The sequence below is a fragment of the Lissotriton vulgaris genome, chromosome 3_1, assembly GCF_964263255.1.
Source record: "Lissotriton vulgaris chromosome 3_1, aLisVul1.2, whole genome shotgun sequence".
Lineage (NCBI taxonomy): Eukaryota > Metazoa > Chordata > Amphibia > Caudata > Salamandridae > Lissotriton > Lissotriton vulgaris.
The window spans coordinates 1,890,515,748-1,890,532,979 of NC_141689.1; the positions used below are offsets into that span (position 1 = coordinate 1,890,515,748).

The following is a 17,232-nucleotide window of genomic DNA, read 5'->3' on the forward strand; positions in this document are numbered from 1 at the left end:
TTGTAATGTTTGCGGGGACACCCCCGGGCTTCAAATACAGGCTGCTCCAGGCCCATGAGAAAGTCGAATCGTGCCTTCCATGCACCAAGCGGGGGGGCACGTTCACTCTTCCAGGCCTGGGCCAGATCCCGCTTGGCCACCACCAGCCCCAGCAGCAACAGGTGACGTTTGTAAATGTTGCCCCCAACGTTTTCCAGGACATGAAGAAGGCCCAGCCTAGGGGTACGGGGCAGGTCCCACCCCAACACCTCCAACAGGCAGTCCCAGACCCCAGCACAGAATCTAGTCAGTCAATTACAGGACCACACGGTATGGAAAAGTGTCCCCCTTTCAGCACCGCACCTCAGACACTCCGGAGCGGCTATAAGACCCGCTCGCCACAGACGGTCCCTAGTATAGTATGCCCTGTGAAGATATTTGAATTGGATAAAGTGAAGGCGGATGGCTATAGCAGCACCACGGGGAGATTCAAGGGCCTCACGCCAGTCATCGTCGTCCAAGGGGCCAACATCTCTCTCCCAGGAGGCCTTCAATGTCGAGAGGGAAGGGGAGCAGTGTGTAACCAGGGAGCGGTATATCTGAGAGACCTTCTTGTCGCCCAGGTCTCCCATAAAAAGTTTTGCCTCAATGGGACTAAAGTCGGGGAGTTGCTCCAAACCCACCAGGCTAGGGGCGAGGGCGTGGCGGAACTGAAGGTACCGGGAGAATTGGGACCTGGGCATGCTAAATTCAGAACTAAGGTCCTGAAAGGACTTAAGCGTAGTGCCAGTAAGGACATGGCCGAGGGACGAGATCCCGATCGCGTCCCAGCCGCCAAACCCGGACAGAGACGCCAGCGCCGGAAGCAGGCCATTACGCCATAACGGAGTCTCGGCCGTCAGTCTACCCCAGCAACCCATACGGTGCAGGGCCTGTCGCCAGACCGCCAAGACCACCTGGGTGACTTTCGGCAGCAGTCTCCTCTGCCTGGCCGAGTACAGCAAGGTGTGGAGGGAGGCAACACCCATTAGAGAATGCTCCAGAGCATAGGCCGGATCACTACGGTCCCCATACCACCACTCGTTAAGCACAAGGAGACAGCAGATCCGCGGACGCCAAGCCGCCGCAGTATGTAGAAAGAAAGCACGTGCGCAGCGCAACCCTGGAGGCACCCCCGGCCCACAGAAACCGGCCCAGCACAGAGTTAACACTTCGGAACCACTGCGGGTCGATCTTAAATGGATGGTTCTGCAGCTGGTAGAGAAGCCGAGGCAGGGCCACCATCTTGAAGATGGCCGACCGGCCATAAATATTAAGAGGCATACGCGTCCACGTTTTGACGTCCAACTGAACCCGATCCCACACCGGCAGAACGTTCCGATCCCACGCCACCGAGGCCGAGGCAGAGAGAAAACGCCCAAGTACTTCACGCCATCTACAGCCATCTGAAGGGACGCAGCCCATGGACAGCTCACCGCGTCACCCCCCAACACCCATAGGGTCGACTTAAGAAAGAGCCCCGACGCCTGACCAAACTCTTGCATTAACTCGAGCTGAGCTCGTCATGAGCATGGAAGGGGTTAAAAAAGTCTTCTACACCTGCGTAAGCAATTTTGGAAGCCACAGGAACCAACTGATTATGCTCACTACAAACAAAACAAGAGCAGACTGGGATCCAATAATGACCTCATGAAGACCTTGTTGATTTGTTGACAGATTTGGGCAGATTTTGAAATGTGTTGCTGGCACCCAGGAAAATACACAAGATTTGAAGAGCCTTTAACTAGCAATAGAACCCCCCAATGACCATTAGGATTATGCAACACTAAATTGAGATTTTTATAGCCTTGGTGTCTGAAAGTCTAGATTTTATTTAAGGCACAGAGGTGAGTATTATGCTGTCTTTTCATAAAACCAAGGAAGAGAAAAAAAGAAATTTGCAGAAAACCTGGTAAAAGGACTACAAACAATGATATCACAATAGAACAACCGATAGGACGTTGAGAAACTCAATAATTATCTTAACTTACAGTAACAAATCCTCTTTTCTTGTAGTCATTCAATCAACATAAGGTATGGAAAAAATAACAATACCGAGTAGAAAGTAAGTAGCAAAGCCAAAAATTCTGCAAGGTAGTACAAATGGAGAAGAGGAACTCTGTTCCGAGCAGGATGAGATAATCCATGACATAGTTGAGAAGATTGCATCAGAGAAGAGACTCCAACTGGATTATGTTGAGGAAGCAGAAGAAGGTGCTAGAATTGCAGGAGAAACAAACCAGGGAGCGTTAATGAAACAGTAGTAGGATAATACTCGCCTCAGTTGTCTTTAAATAAATCTAGCCTTTCTGACACCAAGACTAGGAAAATCTCAATTTTATTACAAGACCGGAGGATCATATTATGCTTGTTCAAAGCATTGCAATAACAGAATCAGAATCATGGGAAATTGGTTTACAATAGAAAGTTCTGAAAGTATCAACTTTCGACCAAACTGCTGATTTGAGAATGATGTGCAAACTAACACCTGCTCAAAAGACCCTAAAGCTATAGCTCCGCGGCCGAATGGGCGCCAAAGGAATCAACATTAATACCAGCCAAAGAAATGATCCATTTTATCCAGAGGGCTAAAGTAGGAGAAGAGCCAGGTTATGGGGTTTCTGGAAAGAAATAGGCAGTTGGGTAAAAGAGAGAGATCTCAAATCTGCAGTTCGTGAAAAGTACGTTTTTAGACACCTTGCTACACATAAATTTGGTTAAGAAAGGAAAAAAGGATATGGAATAGTGGATACATTGGTTTTTGTACATCTATGAATTTGAAAAGAAGCACCAAGGGCTGAATAGTGGAAGAAGGACAGATCTAAGGTTTTGACATTGGAAACAGATTTCAAGAAAATTAAATATAAAAGCATTGTCAATTTTGCTGATAACTGTTTGAAAGAAAGATAAACATTATCTTGTCATGTATTGCATTTGGGAACCAAAGGTTTAACATATCGTACTCCCTTTAAGAGACAACAGACCAAGGGGGTGTTTTCCAATGAGTCTTCCATTCACTCTAAGATGTTAAGCTGACATGGGCAATCCGTAAGTATTAATCATACGTTAGGCCTTTCCATCCTTGAGAGGTTAGCGAGTTAAACAAATTACCACTAGATTTATATCTGCTTAAATGCGATCTGAAGCCCTGTCCATACACCAGGCCAACCAGGCCGACTTGTAGAGTTTAGAAGTGCCGGGGGCCCAGGATTGTTGAATGAGATGGATAGCCTCCTCCGAAATTCCTGGCGTTCTTCAGTAAGACCCAACATCCTCCAGGCGATCAGGAAAATAGAGCCCTCTAGAATCATGCTGTGTCAAAGTCCCTCAGAGATGAGAAGTAAATCGGGAAAGAGAGGAATCCAGTCTGTGAAGTCTGAGGCCAGCTCTAACAGAGTTGGATGCCTGGGTTCAGCTTGCCAAAACAGATTGATTAGAACTAGAGATGAAAACTGTCTGCAAGTCTGCGCTAGTTTGCGCACAATCAATAGTACGTGGGGAAATGCACAGAGAAGAGACTACAGCCAAGGTTGGAGAAATCCATCTATGGCCAGAGCTTGAGGATCTGGACTCCAGCTGAAAAAGGAAGGAAATTTGGTATTCAGTTGAGAGCAAAAAGGGTGATTGACATGTCTCCAAAGATGGAAGAAAGACGATTGAACACTAAAGGATGTAAACAGCAATCGCTTGGCTCTTGAAGATGTTTGGAGCACCAATCCCCTACAACATTCAAATTTCCTGGTAGGTAAACTGCTCTGAACAAAAGGTTCCACATGAAGACAATACTCCCAAAGATGTTTGGGGAGTTCTGCAATAATTTTGAACCTTGTAATCGCAAGATGATTTATATAGTTGACCGTTGTTAGATTGTCGATCCGTAAAAGAATGGTGCATTTTCGTTTTTCTTTTGTAAAGGACTGGATGGCAAAAGAACCTGCAAGCATCTCTAAACTGTTGATAATCAAGAATGATTCCTGATGAGTCCATATACCTCCAATTGAATATTGACCGCATCTTGCACCCCAACCTGTACGACTCGTATCAAATTCTAGGACAAGATCTGGGACGGCAGAGAAAGTTGTTCTCCTGTTCCAAGCGTCTAAGTGAGTCAGCCACCAAAGGAGTTCTTCTTTGGATTCAGGATCTAAAGAAACTGGGTCTGAGTAAGCGAGACCTCTGTGGAGATACCAGATTTTTAATCTTTGAAGATCCCGATAGTGAAGGGGCCCAGAAAATTCCCTTGAATCACAGAAGCCAGAAGTCCCACAAGATAGGCCAAAGATCTGAGAGAAAAATAGGTAAAAGTTAAAGAATGACCAATGTCCTTTTCAATGAGACTGACCTTGTGTTGAGGAAGCTGCAGGATAGACTGAGAGGTATCTATCAGGAAACCTAGTAATTTCATCTCTTGAGTGGTAACTAGAGCTACCTTTTGAACATTGATAAGAAAGCCTAATCGAAGTAGAAGGTCTTGGCAAAGATGTTAATGAGTAACAAGACCATTCTTGTCCTGGGCCGTAATCCGGAAGTCAACGAGATATATGATCAATCTGATTCCTTGTGCTCTGAAAAAGGCCACAACAGGCTTGAGGATCTTGGTGAAACACCAAGGAGATGTTGAAAGGATGAAATGAAGAGCTTTGTAGCAGAAGAAGGAATTCCCCCATTGAAATTGGAGATATTTTCTGTGAGAGAGATGTACCGGAATTGTAAGATAAGCATCTTGAAGATCCAGTCTGACTAACCAATCGTCTTGAAGCAAAATATCTCTGAGGTGGAGAAAAGCCTCTATCTTTAAGTGATGATACACCACGAAGTTGTTCAAAGCTTTTAGATTTAAAACAAGGCAAAATCTTTTGTTCTTTTTCTGTACCAAGGAGATAGTACTGAGAAAACCTGTGGACTCTAATTCTGTTTGTTCGATAGCTTGTTTGAAAAGAAGAGATTGAATTTCGTTTTGGATCAGAAGGTACTGATCTTGAGACAACAGAAGAGGACGGGGAAGTCACAACTGTACTGGGGATTGATAGAGTTCTATTTGATACTCTTGAACCATTTGTATAATCCAGGAATCTGTGGGGAGAGCAAACCATGTACTTAGACAACAAACTAATATCCTCTTACAGGAGGAAGGCCAGGATTGGAAAGTCTTAATTGTTCTCCTTTGTTTCTGTATCCACTTGACTGGAAACATCTGGAACAGCAGGGATACAGCAAGGGTTTGTAGCCAGTGTAGACATCGACCTGGGACTGCTGGTTGAAGGAGCCTCTGCTGGGAGATTGTCCCCTTGTGGGATGAGTGCCGGAAAGCGACTCCTACCTTTGCTGGCCCGGGCAAAACCCAGAGAAGAGAACATTTTCTTCAGGGAGATTTGAGCCTTATCCATCGTGGCAAAGGTGGAGACATTTTTCCCAAGTTCTTGGAAACAAGAATCTCCAAATAGAAGGCCTTTAGCAAGAGGTCCTTCTTCCTTAGTGGCAAGACTACTCAGCTTAGGGTCTATTTTTAGTAACAAACTCTTCCTCCTATCCTGCAAATGTGGGCGCTGGCATTGCCCCAAATGCATATGGCCTTTAGGCCATATTAGAGAGGGTATCTGGATTGACCGGCGTGCCCTCAATTTTTGTCTCCTCGGGCAAGCCTAATATTCTGGACAGAGGACCAACCAAATCTAAAATCCTGACTTGACAGTTGGACCAGGCCTTGTCAACTCCTTTCATTGAGTCTTTCCCATACTTAGTAAAAACTTTAAATATTTGGAACAATGATGGAAGTAGCTGTAATATTATTGGGAAGAGAAGGACATTCTGACTTCCACTTATTTCTAGAAGATTTATCAAGAGCATGGCGAAGGTAAAAAGAAAATATTCAGCTCCATGCCCTGAAGGGAACTCCTTGGTAGAGCTGGGATGATGGATAAGGGAGGGATCAAACATGGGTTCCCCAAGATGCTCAACTAATTCATCAGACACTGGGGGGCATATTTACAAGGGCATTGCACAACCGGAATATCACTTTTTCCGATATTCCAGTGGCGCAATGCACTGCTCCGTATTTACAAAGTGGCCTTAAGCCACTGTGCGTGGCTTCCTGCCACATTGTAAATATCATCCCATTTAAAGCATGTATCTGCATGAAAGGGGCATGCAATGGATGTTGCTCTGGGCATTCCACCATAACACCCATTGCTTTTAGACGCTGCCCCAGATTTACAAGGATCTGTATATTTGAGGCACTGCCAAAAACTAAAGCCAGGGAATGGCAGGCGTTAGATTGGCGCAACTAGGAAAAATTATTTTATTTCTCCTTGTATTTGCTCTTTCTATGTTAGAAAGAGTAAATCAACTTTAAAGATAGTTTATGTGCAGGAAGGTGTCCCTTCTTGCACACAAACAAAAATCCCTTTAACACAGACACCCTTGCACCATGGTGAAAGGGTGCCTGCGTTGCAGGGAATCATACATCCAACATAGAGACTGCTACAGCCTGCTAAACAGAATCCTTAAGAAAGGATTTAAAATTAACCTTAAAAATCTGAGGTTCTTCCTCCTCAGACATTCTTAGCACTACCCAAGGTAACAAATAACATTTATAAGGCTAAAAATGGTATAACCATCAGACAAAACAAATACTATCAACAATGCCTGAAAAGTCCCTGAAATTAGGAAGGAAAGGGTTAAGGCTGTGAGGAAATTAAAGGCAAAAGAACCTTTAAAGAGCATGGCTCTGAGAAGGGTCTTGCAAAATGGGAGGAGTTGACCTGCCGAGAAGGACTGTGAAATGGGAAGAGCTTAAAACGTGTTGCAGGAGGCGGCGGTGAAGATGCGACCTGGGACACACTGAGGCAAGTCTAACAGCAAATCGCTCAAGTGAAAGCAGAGTGTTGCAAGAGAGCACACAAGAACACAGAGACGAGCAAAACCAGTACGAATATGACCATTAACAATACAATATATTGAATGTTTACATTAAAAGTTTCCATGATATGAAGAGAAAAGTGAATATAATACTTATCTTGATTGCGAGAATCAGGAAGGGAGGATTTGTAGCTCTCAGTCAAGATAAATATTGAGTTACTCAACTGCGTATTGGTTGTTCTATTCTGATGTCATTATTTGTGATCCTTTTTACAGGTTTTCTGGGAAATGTTGTGACTTGGGTGTTGCCACACACCTTTTCCTTAATTACACCTTCCCTACTGCTCAGCCAGGATGAGTGCTGGAGTGTTTGCTGATGTAGTGGAATGCTGAATGCTTGGTGATTTCATGGAATGCATGGGTTCCTGGTGATGTGCTGAGAGTCAGTGGGACATGCAGGCTGAGCAGCAGGGAGGCTGCTCCTGGTGGAGCTATCTGTTATCATCAACCTACTTACCTTGTAACTAAGTATAATAAAATCATCTTATACAAACCTATTCTATGACTACATGGACCTCTTTTACCATCACAACATGTCGTTTTTCTCTTGCTTGGCTGCTGGTAATAAAAAGCAAGAAAATACAGCATAATATGAGCTTCGGGTCTTGAAATAAAATCAAGAATAGGGCTTCTACTAACTGCATCTTTCGGTGAGTTTCAGATAGCACATTTTGGACCTGAAAGGACTTAACTTCTGCATTGATACATAAGGCCTCGTGTGATCCTCAGAAAATATTTGAGACTTAATGATGCACATAATGCTTAATTTACAATGAACTAATCTGTTTCTTTGGTTGGAGAAGCCAATGTGAAAGTGTAAATGTTTTGTTTCACTTTTCCTGATACTATACATGATTATTTGACTAACATGCATTGATTTTTGACATCTGCTATTTGTTATACATGTTATATTTGGTGATTGGAAAAACATTTACTTATTGTTTACAAATAATTCCGAAATTAGATAAATAAGTATCCTTGATGCACTAAGTTTGGTTCCACATCTATGTTATCCTTTTTTATGTGTCACAAATTGGTCACAGGACCACAGTACCATGGCAGTGTTTCTTTGCACCTCACAGATTAATAATCGATTATCGTTGGGAAACAAATCATCTCCTTTTTGTTCCATTTTCAATGAGCCACACATTTGTCACCGGACTTCTGAATGATTGCCATGGTCCTTTTCACCTCAAAAATGGCTGTAGCTAGGTTGTAATATGGGGGAAATCTCAAAGCTGTTAACTTTGCTCAGAATGAAGGGCCCGATTCACAAAAATAATCTGAGACAAAATCCTAACTTTACGACTTTCGGTATTCACAAAGTGCATTTAGGAGTCGTAAAGTTAGGATTTTATCTCAGTTAAACTTAAGTTTTGGTCTTAAGTTTAACTTAAGACCAAAACCTAGGTCTAACTGAGACAAAATGTTGGTCTTAAGTTTAAGTGCTAAGTTTAAGTTTTGGTCTTAAGTTTAACTTAAGACCAAAACTTAGGATCAACTGAGACGGTTTCCTAACTTTACTACTCCTAAATGCCCTTTGTGAATACCGAAAGTCGTAAAGTTAGGATTTTGTCTCAGATTACTTTTGTGAATTGGGCCCATAGTTTGTGCTGTTCTTTCATATACTTAAATCCTCATTATGAGTGGCAAAATTCCTGCAGGATAGATAACTATGGGTGAAATTGTATAACTCTCAATTCCAAGTGGCTCTTGGCTTTGATATATTAGGTCTTTAAGTGTTGGAACAAATAATTCTGAACCCGGTAACAACGGACCTTTGTTTTATGCTACGGGCAGGGCCAGTGGGTAGCAGCAAGCCCCACTTCCCCAACCCTGCAGCAATATGTGGGAGCAGGCACATGCGTCTCTAACCCCAGAGCCTTCGATCAGCCCTCTTCCTGACACTTTATACCAGCTCAGAACTGGCACAAAATGTCATCAGTTTTATCCCCAGAAAAATGCATAGTAAAGGAACCAATCTCCAGTTCCCTGCTGTTAATCTCCATTCCGAGAACTTAAAAAGTAATCAGCAGATTTGGTGTATGAATGCTGAACAGAATTATGAATTCTGGTTTCTGTGCAGCAAAATTAAAATGAGTATGGATCCATTTTTTTTCTTTTATTCTCTACTTGACAATTATCTAACTCCTTGAAAATTAATATTTCTTTTAATTTAAAATGGAGCTTGTCACTTTTCAAATCATTTTTAGTTTGGCCCCCATTTGGTCGTTCCCCTTTTTAACTTTTTGAAATCTGAAAATATGATCTTGGCTTGCCCTTGGACCTGTAGATACCTGTACAATGCGTTTATATTTATGTACCAGTAAAAAACATTTCCCTCGTAGCATGTATCTATATCCCCCATTATATTTGCTGAAATGGTGAGTAGTTTAATTTAGTGACAGCATTACATTTCTCTAAAGTAAATGTTCAAGGGATTGGCATTTCATAGTTGTTAAAGTGAAGCTCGACTGTATGATTCACTCTGGGTGAAAGAAATAGATCTTAAGAGCTTTATTTTGTATCTCACTCAAAATATGTTTGGGATTGAAGAGTGTTTAAATTGGCTTCGCCTTCTTTAAATAACCTTTAGAAGATGACATATTAAAGCTGTCAAAATCCCCTAAAGCTTGCTCATTGTAGTTTGAATGTTTGAAATAAATGAAATCCCAGAGACTGTCAGGATGAAGTTTTGAACTTTATCCAGCCATAAGATGTGTATGCATCTAATGTCAGGGCCAATTAATTGGTGTGAATCAAAAAACAGACTGAGCACATGCAGCCCCGTCTCAAGTGCAGGTACAATGGGAGCTCATGTAAGATACTGGTAGATGGTGCTTCGCTTTTGCAATACATCGTTTTTAATTTACACCTTTCTTTATCACTCAGGTAGGTTAACTGCCTGCAATGTGTCTTACTGTTACAATATGGACAATTGACCCCTTCGCTCGTGAGACTTCCACTGCCCCACCTCCCTCCAGTTCTGAGCCCTTTTGTTAAGTTAGAGGCACTTTAAGCCTTCATAATATGTTTTGCAAGAGGTATCCAGGCCAAATTTGCATCCTGTTATAGGTGAAAGGCCCAGCCACACAAATGAGGTAGAAATTGTATGGGTCCCTGCAGATTCTGGTACTTATCCCTCACAGAAATGTGGGGATAGGTGTGACTTTAACCAAAGTTTTACATCTTCAGGGCTTTCTGGGTATGAAATCAATCATAGAGGGGTCTCTGCCCTGACAGCCCCAACTGTAATGGTGCCTGGATTTTTAATTTTTGTTGTGGGTGAACACGGATCATGTATGTGCGATATGACATAGACTTGTCTCATGGATTGCAGTCTTTTTTGAACGGGGTGCAGCCAAAGCGCTACCCTCATAGTGGTGAAAGGCTACTGCTTTTACCAGGAGTTAAGTAGAGCAAGTGCAGTGTTGGCAGCAAACAATGTAGTGATCAGTAGGAATAAACAGGCCTTTTTACCCGTGTCACTGTAGCAAGGCTTATGGACTAATTTATTTATAGTTCTGCCGCTTTGTGTTTAACTCACCCGTGGCTTACTTCGGGTTGGTGTGCAGTGCTGTGCAGTGTGTGTGTGGTATACATGTGCTTGGTGAATGTGTGTCTGTGAATGGCACAATATAGTAATTGTGTGATGCTGCGTATGGGTGTATATCATATGCATATGCAGGGTGTATGTATGTCTGTGAATAGTTCCATACATGGAAGTCCTGGGTTCCATTTTAGGTGTCTCAGGGCTAAGTGGAGGAACAAGAGGAGGTAGATGAACCCCCCAAGACAGATTTGTGAATTGATGCATTCCTGAGAGCTGGGTGGGACACACAAGAGGATGGTAGAGCCAGACTCTTCAGTGCACTTCAAAGGATGCTCCTTGTTTCAGCGATAGGTCACAAGGAGGGTGCCTGGGCACATCTCAGGAAGTAGTTGGGGCTGGCACCCAGGTATGAACTCCCAGTCACTCCCATGGCCTGTGTTGTTGGGCTATCAGACTTGGAGTCACTCATGCTGTGACAGACTGCTTTCTCGAGGAAGGGCAGGGATGAGGAGAAGGCCCTTTAAAAGGAAGCAGACCCTCAACGTAAACCTCAATGACACTGAATCACATTTGTAAATCCTTTTGTGAATAGCAAACAAGCGTAAACGTACACAAAAGAGTAGGTTTACCTTTGTGAATCAGGCTAAATGTGTCTGGAAATGAACTATAAGGGGAGCTTGAAGCCCACCAAACAATGTCAACTGTCAATCAGCCAGCCGGGCTGTGCTAGGAGAAACTCTGCAAGACCTCTGCCTGTTTCCAAGACTGGGAACCAAAGACTGCTGGTCTCCTAGCTGGCTGATGTAACATCATTTAGGGACTCACGCCCATCAGCTCCTGTAGCCTGAATTGCCAGTGCCTGCATGCTTTCCAAGACTATTGTGTCTGGTAATCAAGAGGAGAGCGTTGGAGAGAGTACGATCCAGTAAAAGATACTGTCAATTGGAACCCTGTAGCGAGAAGTGAAGAGGCCGTTGCTGCACCAAGGGTTTATTGCCTGTGTGCAAGGAAAAGTCGACAACCCCGTATGCCAGAGGAGCGATGCCATGAAGTGAGTCATGACCCTTGCTTGCACCAGTTGGATCATCGCTCGTGTGCAGGTTATCGATGACCTCATATGCCAGGTGGGGCTGCAGTGAAGGGTGCTGCTGTGCCATTGGGCTGATGCAAATGTGCAGAGTTAAGTTGGCGCCCCCATATGCCCGGTGATCTGCTGTGAAGAAGTGATACTGTGTTGAATGGGCCATAGCCCATGGGCCGAGTACCAGGTGGGGCCACCGTGAAGAGTGATTCAATGCCCATTGGACAGTAGCCTGTGTGCGAAGCTAAGTCGGTGAACCTGTATGGCAGGTGGGGCTGCCATGTAGATTGCTGCTAGGCTGACCGGGTCAAGCACATGCAAGGAACTCATGAATGCTGCCCCTCCCGAGAAGCATGTGAGTAACATATTGGAGATAGCCACTGAAGATTCAGCAGCTATGAAGCGGGTGTGCTCGTATACTCCGGGCACTCACATCATGAAGTGCAGGTACGACTGATTTATAGGGCAGAAGGCCCTGGGGGTACTTGCCTGCTATATAGTGCTTTGGATTTGGACCACTTTTGACTTTCATAAGGAGTTTGAGACTTAGACTACTATTAGGGCTTAAACCTGAATGTTGCCTATAGTGAATCGGGACTAAGCACTACTGCTAGTAGGAGAGGAGTGGGACCCGCTTATAAAACAGTAGAGCTCTGACCTCAGGGCTCTGTGTGTATTGTTTGTGAATGGTGTATTTTACTTTGTGTTCATATATAAATGCTCCTTTCTTCATAAAATTCATAAAAGCAAATATTTAACTGGACATTCATTTATTGCTGCTGCTGAACATATTTTGAGTGTTGAAACTGCGTTCACCCTCCCCGTGTCTAAATCCCCTCCCAAAAGCCTTCAACTGCTCAACCTGCACTACTACTGAAAGGCATGTGCTGAAGGGATACTTGGCCCAGTAGCTCCAGATCCACAGTAGGTCAGGCACTGGGACATCAGGAATAAAAGTCCTCAACGTCTATGGTTGGGCCCAGTAGCTCCTGCTTGCCCCATGGCCCTTTGATTGGTGTTCTGACACAAGCTATATAACCCTGAATATGTCTTGGTTCCTAAGTTTTATAAATCCGCAGATGGGTAAGGTTACTGGCTGACTCATAGCCTAAACGGTGTGGCCATTCATCATGACAAGTGAGAGAAAATTGGGATTTACCCCTTCTCTTCCAGCCCATATGTCAAAACTATGTCCAAAAGAATTCAAATTTCCTTTAGCTAGCCAACGAGCTGGGGATTCACTAGGCCATGGTGGGTAGAAAGACTGTTGAGACTTTAGGTAAGTGGTTGTGGCGCCATGACACTATAGGCTGACAACAGCCCCATATTTGTTTTCTGCTGAAACTTACTCCAGCATCCAGTGAGCCAGATTGGGGATAAACTCATTTCGCACAGAGGGCAGAAAGACTGTTGGGTTTTTTGAGGACTGCTCCCACACCCACTGTTTTTTTTTAAGCATCCATGGGTGTAGTGGGCTTTCTACGCCCCAGGAGGGCAGAAAGGCTGTTGAACCTATTTCAGAGGGGGGCATAGCTCATTGCCCCATTCCTTCTTTTTTTAGAGAAGGGGTTTGCGCTTCTCTTACAACATTGTTTAGCCAATTCTCTACATTCGTCATAAAGATTTCATTATCAAAATGAAGTAATGAGATTGATGGGTTGGAAGCACACTAAACAAAGTGTACGCTTTCTTAAGGGGACTATAATCCTAAGTTGCGCAAATCTTTCTCGTACTACCTCTGTACTCCTCTAAGTGCAAATCTCAGAATGTATGGGTGGAAGCAGTGTTGAAATTGAAATACAGAAGTGTAGGTATTCCCTGTCCCAGAGTGCCTGTTTGCTACTGAGAAGTGCTAGTTCTCTCCCAAAAACATGCATTGGAACAGTGCCGAGAAGTGCTGGTACTATTCTTTCGAAATTAAAGTAGTGCAGGTACTGAGGACCTGATAGTAACTGCTCATTTAAAGCACTGGGTGGAAGGTCTTCCTAAGACACCTACATAGATCATTTAAAAGAGCAACTAGACTTTGTGCGGAACCTTTGAATAGTCAATACGTTGACTCTAATTTGTCCAAATAGCCCATATTTAAAGAATATTTAAAGAAATATTTATTGTGGCCTCCAGTGTGTAGGCTCCCCTCCACCCCCCCAAGTATATATTGAATTTTCCCTTGTTACCCCGTCCTGAATTTTAACCCAGATCTGCCTATGACATGTTGGTGATGTTTAGCTATGACCCATCCAGCTTTAAAGAAACCCTTAAAGATGTCACAGGGACGCCCTCACTTTGGTAGAAAGGGGCTGTGTTACTGATCCTTCGCAGGATGGCAAAGCTCCAAATGCATTGCTAGAATCCCTAGAATGTATAGGTATTTGACAAACTGGTCTCTTGGTTTCATTAATTAGATAAAACTACTCTTGGAGAAGACACCTTACCTTGACCCACAATTGTTCTCTCTATCTGGCCAAGACTTTTAAGGTCACACAAGATCTTAGACCCTGAGGCTCGATTAAGTAAATACATAGTTTGAACAACCCTGCATTGCAATTGGATCAGGTATAACATAATATTTGCGTGAACTGCTTAACGCCGAAGGTGGGTATGGGAAAGTATATTCTTTTGGTTTGCATTACGAACTCAGTTGCAAGGCAGAGAGAAATGTTCCTGTTAGCATAAGAACCTCATGATCAGAACTGATGTGTAGATTTAAATATGTTTGGTCATTCTGCATCCTGTCCTGCTACTACCCTAAGATCAATTGTATTATGAGGAAGAGAAGAGCACCACATGGTACAGAGGAATTACTGGCTCACTGCCTATTGCCCAGGCACTTAATTGTAGCATTACATCAATTGTGCTGTGGTGCAATATTTGAATACTGGTTTTAGATGTTGTTTTATATACCAAAATTAAGAGGTGCCAAATGTCTTAGTACAGAGCAATCAGTTGTCAATTTTACATAAGACAGGTGGAGAAGGGCAGATAAAAATAGACTTGGGGTGGGTAGCTGGTGTATTAACCTGCCCCAAACACACATATGCTTTCAGTGACTACATGTTCCCTTGGTCACAGAATAGTAAACAAAAACAAAAACACTGCCCAGTGCCACGTAAGTTAGAATCTCATCACGTTATGTTATGTTATGTTATGTTATGTTAAAAATAATTGTAAAGCGCTCTTACACCAAGCTGTTTCATGGCGCTGGCAGGGGGGTGACAACGGTAGTCGAGAGACGGAAGTTTACTTGTATGTTTGTGAAAACAAGAGGGTTTTAAGATGTGTTCTGAAATGAGAATAGGAAGTTACAAATCGGAGTTCAGTCGGGAGGGAATTCCAAAAGTGGGGAGCCAGAAAGGAAAATCGGAGGCCGCCATGATTTTTCCGTTTAAGGGAGGGGATCGTGAGCAGGTTGAGGTGGGAAGAGCGGAGTTCACGTTCAGGGGCATAGCGGTGAATCCTAGAGGAGATGAAGTCTGGGCTCTGGCCAGCAAGGGCTTTCAAGATGGTACAACCCAGTTTGAATACACAGCGTTTAGACACCGGGAGCCAGTGAAGGCTCTTCAATAAAAGGCAGGCGTGTTGATGGGGTGTCAGCCCAAATATATAACAATCACTGATGACATTCAGCTCGAGATTGTATCAGTTTGCTTCAAATCTGTTGATAAGAATGTATAGAAACGGGTAGGTTGGCAAAAATGGACATTGAGTCAATGTTCTACCTATTGCCAGCTATTCTCAATGCTTTCAGGTTGTGAGGTTACCCACTTGATAACCAATTCTTCATTGTTGTGCATGTGCTTGTGGGGTGTGCTGTTTCCTGAACAAACTGTGAGCATTTTTGTGCATTTTCATTAACATGATTTTTCCCTCAATCTATCCTGGCTGGAGGGACAATGTGAACAACCAGTTTGGTATTTGATATTTGGCTAGGGCTATTTATTTTGATTGTCATTACTTGTACTTGTTATTACTATATTTGATTTGTACTCACAAATACTAAAGGCCTCATTTATGAGGAATTGGTGTGGGGCAAGGCCACACGACTTCTTGCTGTGCTGCCCAACGCCAATGTGAAAGGGCAGGAATGCACCGTATTTATGAAATACGGTGCATTCTTGTCCTTTCCCCCTGCGCTAGCGCACAATTTGCTACCTAGCGCCAAAGTAGATACCAGGCAGGATTGTTTTTGCACACAATAGGCACCTTCCTGCACAAAACCAATCCCTGGAGGCTTTCTCCTCTTTCAATGAGTGCTGCGGAATATAGCACACATGGAAAGAAGAAATAATTAGGAGAAATAAAAATATTTCTTCTTGTTACGCCTGTTCTGGGGATGCGTAAAGTTTTGACGCTGCCTCCGGTTTATGTGATTAAGTAAATCTGGGGCAGCATTAAAATGCATGGGTGGTGCATGGGAAAACCCACTGCAATACCCATGGAATGCCTTCTTGACACCGGGTAAGGCAAGGCAAGGCAAGGCAGTGACTTGCACTTCTTTGTCTTATTCTATATCTATGATGCCATGCAAAGTCATGCAGAGTGGCTTTGTGTCGCCTCATACATATGATTAAGAAACTTGCACAGTCAGAGCATCAAAAAAAGTGCCGTTCCAGAAGCATAAGCCTCCCCTCCAGTAGGCTGCCTTTAGAAGGAGCACTGAAGGTGTGCCACCTTTTTGTCGTACACTTTCAGTGCGCCTCCTAAAGGGATGATAGTCTCATCACCTGCATCCATAACACAGCGCAGGAACAGAGGCAGAGTGATTCCCTCATTTGCATGGGGCCACACACCCATGCAGATGAGGGAACAACCTCTAATGATAGCACTGTTGCTACATGTGCACCATCGCTATCAGTATTGCAGAAGGTGCCACACAAGAGTATGCGGCCCCTTCTGTAATACCAAAGTGCCACGGGGGTACACAAAGCAGGGGTGCATGCCCGTTGCACGAACAATCTCTATTATATAGCCCCAGGATGGCATACTGGCAACTGGAAAATGGTCTTATAATGGTACAAAAATACTGGATTGACTATCTTTAAAGAGGAGGCTGTTAAACGTATTGCTTCGCATTTCTGTACCCAGAGGTTAATTGCCCACTTCTTCTTACTTCAGATTTGCTCCTTCTTGGACTTTCTTTGGATTAGTTGAAGAGAGTGAGGTCTTATAAAGGTAATAATCTTACTAGGGCAATGTAATTATTTCTACAGTTATAAAGCATTGTCAAGGTTGCTAAATTATTCGCGTGGGCAGCAAGCTTGGCTCAACATGAGTAGCCCATTTGTATTGTATTTTATTTTGCAACCATATAAAAGAGATAAAGTCGCAAAAGGTAAACAGTTGTTCCAAAATTCTGAAAACAAAATTCATAATATCGAATTTTGTATCACCACCAATATTATGTGGGCCCTTATTCTGACTTGCAGGATAATACTAGGATTGGGTGCAAGCAAAGTTTAACTACAGATCCACATTCAACAACTTTGTAATGTCTCTAATGATACAGTGGTACTTGACTAATAATCACAACTGAAACAAGCATTGACAAAGCCAATAAGCGTGGCCTTGGAAAGCCTGTGGGATAGTTAAATTCTAAAGAAAACATGTGGCCACTTCAATGTGTCTTGAATATGCCTGCATTAACAAGTATACATGAAAAAAT

General features: G+C 43.3%; 1 protein-coding gene and 1 pseudogene across 1 annotated transcript in view; one reads left to right on the forward strand and one right to left on the reverse strand.

Annotated features, from left to right (window-relative positions):
• The window catches only part of RXFP1 (relaxin family peptide receptor 1), a 955,071-nt gene that overhangs the window by 118,787 nt on the left and 819,052 nt on the right, over positions 1–17,232 (forward strand). The window lies entirely within an intron of this gene.
• LOC147728584 (uncharacterized) lies at positions 5,128–5,865 on the reverse strand (annotated as a pseudogene).